Below are 5714 nucleotides of genomic sequence, written 5' to 3' on the forward strand. Positions count from 1 at the left end.
CTCTCTCTCTCTCACACACACACACACACACACACACACACACACGGGTTGGGGGGGGGGTGCAGGGGGAGATGGACATTTGTCCCAGGACCAAAATGGAGTTTTGGGGGAATTTCTGCAGGGAGCCCATGGCTGGCTGGGGCCACAGCCCAGAGGAAGGTGGAAATGGGGGGCTGACACTAGGGGGAGGCTGCATGAAGGACCCAGGGGGAGCCAGGGGTGGTGGCACCAGGCGTCTGGAGCCATGGGGGTGACGAGGGCAGGAGAGCAGATGGAGGGACCCTGCGTGAGCACCCCCCACTCTGCATCCCCATGACTTCCCCCCACCGACCCAGCAGGATTCAGGGGGTTTACTCAGAGACCCCCGGTCTGGGATGCCAGGAGGCCTCAGGATGAAGGGGAGATTCTGCGGGTGGGTGTGTGAGGGGGGAGTCTTCCGGAAAATTGACCCCCAGGGAGGATGCGGCCTGAGGGTTTCCTGGTGAAATGGCCTGGCCTGATCAACCCACGGAGGCTCGCAGCACAGTCACCCAGCTGTAGCAGGAAACAGGTTGTGTGAAACACAGACCCAAACAGACACAGAGAGAACCCGCCTGCCGGGCGAGACCAGGGTGTGGGGTGGGGGAGACGCTCATCAAAGGAGAGGGCAGCACAGATACCCTCCGTGCATCCAGCAGCAGGGTCGAAGCTGAAACACAGCACTGGGCTCTTTGAAGGAAGCCCAGAGAACAAAGACAAGCTCTTAGAAATAAAAAAATTCAACAGTAAACCAGATCAGGGGACGCCTGGTGGCTCAGTCGGTTAAGTGTCTGACTCTTGATCTCAGCTCAGGCATTGATCTCAGGGTCATGAGTTCAAACCCCAGGTTGGGCTCCACGCTGGGCATGAAGCCTACTAAAAAAAAAAAAAAAAAAAAAAAAAAATCTGCACAACGAGGTTGAAGAAATCTTCCAGAAAGCAAAGCCAAAGGACAAAGTGACAGAAAACTAGAGAAAAGAGAGTTTTTAGCCTGTGGGTGACCAGGTTGGTGGCTCAACACCCTAATAGGACTTTTAAAAAGGGAATAGAGAACACGGAGGGAAGGAAATCGTTGAAGAAACAATTCAGAAACTTCCAGGCCTGCTGGCCGGGGACAGCAGGATGCCCCAGGGCAGCGGTCACAGCTGGACCCAGAGCTGGGAAAAGACGGCCTGGGACCCAGTCCTGTCACAGGAGGGCTAAGGAAGCAGCTTCGGGCTTTCCCACAACACGGTGGGGGGGTGGGGCGCTGCAAGTCAAATGAAGTATCCAGAATTTTGAAGGAAATCACGTCCCCTGGGATTTGATAGCCAGACTGTCACTGGCGAGTGATGCGACGGGGGATGCGTATCAGGCACCTACCCTCCGTGCGGTGCGATCACACGCACTGCAAAGTGCAGGCTTTGCACAAATGAGCCGATGCGATGAAGGTTCTGTTCCGTGTGGCGCTCCTTCCTTTACCACGACCTGCTTAGCCCCCTGTCGGTGAGCTGTTAATCTGTGTCGTATTTCTCACCGTCACCGGAACAGCGATTGCCTGGCACACTTGGGGTGTGGCACACGCTTAGGGTGCCGAAATACCCACAGACACCATGAGGGTGGACAGGCACGGCCCTCCGGGATGGTGGAACCAACCCAGCCCCGTGTTGGTGGGAGAAGCCCACTTATCTGCACCCTTGCCCACGCACCAGGAGGGAGGTGGATCTGGGGACGTGGCCGGCGACCCCCACTCGTCCTTTTCGGAAGACCCCAGCCGGGCCACAGAGGCTTGGAGGCCCTGAGGTCGGTGAGGGAGGAGCCCGCCCACGAGACCCTTGCCGACCAGGCAGATGAGCTGAACCATCTCTTGGGCTGGGCCTGGGAGCAGGAGGCCCCTGGGGTGGTTCTGCCAGAAATGAGCCCTGAGCTGTCGCTGGGGACACGAGGGGACGGCTGGGCCCGCCTGTCGGCCCAACCCAGCCCCGAGACTCACAGGCCTGTGGGTGCCGGTCCAGCCGCCTCTCTTCTTGGCGGCCCTCTCCCAACCTGCCTCCGGTTCCTCCTCGGCCGGGGGCTTGGCGGGGGGCCCAGAGAGACCACCAATGCTACTTGTCCTGGAAGCTGTCCTCAGCTCAGCAGACCAGCGCCCCGCCCCCACCAGCTCTGCAACGGTTCACCCAAATAATAAAAACGGGCGACGATGCAGCTTTGATCCGTAGCAGCATCTCCAAGGGCTGTGAACGTCCCACCCCGGCCCGACCACCCTTTCACGTGCAGCCAAGAGGCTCAAAGGGGAGAAAACGTTCCCAAAGCAAACACCCTTTGCCAGGGCAAACTTTGCAGGAAAAACAGAAGAGGAAATTCCTAATCTGCCGCCTCATGGGTGACCAGCGGTCCTGCGGCAGGACAGCCACGGCCGCGAGCCCTGTGCCTCCAGCTGAGGCGTCCCCGCCAGGCTTTGTGGCGGGGACCGCAAACTCGTGGGCTTGCCCGCGCCTTTGATCTGCATTTGGCACCGTGAAAACTCCGTTGGCCTGTCCGGGCCTCAGACCCCGGGGGCCTCTGTCCCCCACAACACCGTTTCCCCAGACTCTGCAACTGTGCGTGCAGGCAAGCCTGGACACGGGGGCCAGAGAGGCCCCGATGTCACCTGCGGCGGCAGCCAGGGCATGTCCGGGGGAAGGAGGAGGTCAAATTCCTGGGCCGCCCGGCTGCCCCCCTCGCTGCGTCTTCGTGGCTGAGGTGCGTCTCACCTTCAGCTCCCGAGGAAGCACTCTGCTTGTGTCCCCAAGCGCAATTGTGAATATACTTTCCAAAACCCAAGAAATAGTTCCAGCCGGGTTTTCCTGATGCTTGAGGGCCCTGGGCTCTGTGACGGGTGGATGCCAGACACAGGAACGGTGGCACGAGCGAGACAGCGGACGCGGGAACGGGACACTTTCCCGGGGCACCTCTGCTGGGGTCTCGGGGCCCGGAGCACCTTCTTTCTCCACGAAGGCCTGGCTCCGGGCTGCTCGCTCAGGGGCTCTGCCTCCTCCTGGGATGGGGCAGCTCCGGGGCCTCCACAATGACCCTCCTGTCTCAGGAAGCCAGGACTCTGTTCCGAGTCTCCCTTCAGGTCACGGCTCCCTCACACTCACATTTCCGCTGAATCTGTATGGTTCCTACAACTTCCCACCTGCTCTCACGTTGGGCTGTTTGATGATGATTTCCTGGCCACTTGAGACCAGAAGGATCTCAGGTCTCTTGATGATCATTCACTCATTCTCACACCCATTCATTCACTCGTCCACGCCTGCCTCAAAGGACGTCTGCACCAGCTGCTGAGGACCCACAGGCAGAAAGAGACATGGTTCTGCTGTGGGACTCGTGCTCTGCTGCACCAGGAAGGCATGGAAACAAATGACCCCGACTCGGGCTTCAGGCTTCTGTTTTAGCCCCGACCCCCACATGCTAAGGCTGGCCGGAGGGGCAGGTGGGGACCGAGCCTTCGCTGTGGGGGGGGGGGGCCTGGATGTACAGTGATGGGGCTGGGACACGGACAGGACAGGGAGGCGGACACACGGATCCAGCTGCAGTGACAGTCTCGTCTGGCCTCCAGATTCGTCACGCCGACCAGAGATGTTCACTTCAGGGAGACAAGGCCCGTCTGCCTTATGCCTGCTGGAATGCACAAGTGACGGGTGAGTAAATAGGGTGCGTGGGAAGGGTGTGGGGACCCTGCCACTTGACTCACCAAGCCCGCCCTCCACACAGCTCATCATCAGATGGGCCCACGGCGGCCCCTCCTGGCTCCCTCCGGCTGGAAGAGACTGGGGTACGGCTGCAGGGCAAGCCCAGGGGTACGGAGCTTACAGGGAGGCCCACAGGGAGGGCCATAGGGACAGGGACCCCGCAGACGGACCCCACCGGAGTCTGCACTAACAGATGCTGTCCTCCCCAAAGTCTCCCGGTGGCCTGGGAGAGCAGCCCAGCTCTCACCGAACGGCCTCCAGCAGGAAGCTCGACTGTGCCGTCCCTCTGCCCGGCAGCTGGGTGACCCTCGGGGGGCCCTCGACTGCACTGGCCCTGAGTGTCCAAACCCCAAGGTCCGTTTCCATTTGAAGGTGGTGGGTTCCAGCCCTCTGATTGGGGAGGTCAGAGCTCAGAAAGCGACAACCCCGAGGTACGTGAGACCAGGCCGGGGTGAGTCCTCGAAGTGAGCCCTGCATGGAGCCTGGCAGGGGGCATCAGCACTTGCCTGTTTTACAGGTGGAGAAAACAAGGACAGCCCAGTAGGACACGAGGGAGGCACCAGGGCAAGCAACCCCTGAAAAGTATGTAAAGCTAAAAGAGTGAAGATAATGGCACGTCTCGGGCTAAGATGTGAACGTTCACTTGAAGGTCATGGAGGCTTTCGGCGCCCAATGGCATGACTCGCTGCCGGGGCCATGGAAGAACCGCGGCCGAGCAGAGAGCCAGAGGCCGTGTGAGGAGCGGGTCCCGGGCCTTGGAACTCTGGGAGGGCCCAGCCCGGGGGGGGGAGAGCAGAGGTGGTCTCTCTGGTGTGGGGGCCCGACAGGGAGGGGGCAGACCAGCACCCCCCAAGAGTCATCACGTGAGGGGCCAGCAGGGGTGGTTCTGACTCCTATCGCCTCCCTCTCCTGGGCCCACACCCTCCCCCTGCTCCCCGCTGCCTGCTGATGAGAGTCCGAAGGTCTCCGCAGGAGCCTGGCAGGATGGTGAGGAGCTCACTGGGCAGAGGGAAGGGTGGCCCGCGGGCATGGGGACCGTGGAGCACAGACCCGGGGGAGGGAACGTGGAGTCACAAGTGGTAGGAGACGAAGCACGATTTGCAGAGGGTGATGGGGACCCCAGAGGCTGGGGGGAAGACCGTCCCCAAAGAGGAGCTGCAGGGTCTAGAAAGCCCTCAGGCATGGTGGCGGGGGGGGGGGGGGGTGCCCTGCAGGCTGCTGGCAGGCAGGCTCTGCCCTGGCTGGTGGCTGTCGGCTTCTCGAGAAGGAAGTTTTCTTCTTCTCCAGCTGGAAAGGCAAGGCAAGAGAGGCAGGTGGGCGGCAGCTTCGGGGCAGGGAGGCGTGGGGAGGGGCCCTGTGGGCTGGGCTCAGGCATCCTGAAGGAAGGAAGGAGGGCTGCAGGCAGGCGGCCGCTTGTTGGAGTTGAGGGCGGCTGTACGGCCCAGGTTGGGACACGCCAGCCACAGCGGCCTCTGCCACCACCTCCCACTCACAGCACCACCACCCCCCCCCCCGCCCCTCCTGACACGTCCTGGGAATCCCTGGCTCCACATCGGCTCTCCACTGTCTCACTGCTGCAGGTTGGGGGAGGGGGGGGGCACGGGAGAAGGGGTCCTTATAGTGTCATGTCTGCTCTGTGCCAGCCCAGTGCTTGAGGTGTGGGAACGGAGGGACACATCTTCTGCTTGGAGGGCCTGGGACACAAGGTCCGGCCCCAGGCAACAATGCAACAGTGGAAGGAGATGGGGTTGGTGCCAACTCTCCCAGCAAGAGTGAACGGTGCATAGAGCCTGTGAAGACCTGTGTAAACGTTGTCAAATCCCTTCCCCTTTCTGAGCCTCAGCTTCCTTGCCTGAGCAATGGGTCAATAGCCTGTTATAAGGATCATCTCATCAGCAATAGTAGACTTAGGTGCTTCCTAGGGGCTGTATAAATGGATGGGTGGGTGGATGGATGGATGGCTGGATGGACGGACGGATGGAC

General features: G+C 61.0%; 1 long non-coding RNA gene across 6 annotated transcripts in view; it reads right to left on the bottom strand.

Moving 5' to 3' along the window:
* Positions 1 to 2750: 2750 nt before the first annotated feature.
* The window catches only part of LOC121017465 (uncharacterized), a 60599-nt gene continuing 57635 nt past the window's right edge, over positions 2751 to 5714 (bottom strand). For all 6 annotated transcript variants that reach the window (XR_005784762.1, XR_005784764.1, XR_005784766.1 and 3 more), the window contains 2 exons: positions 3979 to 5018; positions 2751 to 3660 (listed from right to left, as the gene is read on the bottom strand). This is a non-coding gene — a long non-coding RNA (uncharacterized LOC121017465). The remainder of the gene's footprint in view (positions 3661 to 3978; positions 5019 to 5714) is intronic.

This window comes from Herpailurus yagouaroundi, unplaced genomic scaffold (assembly GCF_014898765.1).
Source record: "Herpailurus yagouaroundi ecotype Mexico unplaced genomic scaffold, PumYag 216, whole genome shotgun sequence".
Lineage (NCBI taxonomy): Eukaryota > Metazoa > Chordata > Mammalia > Carnivora > Felidae > Herpailurus > Herpailurus yagouaroundi.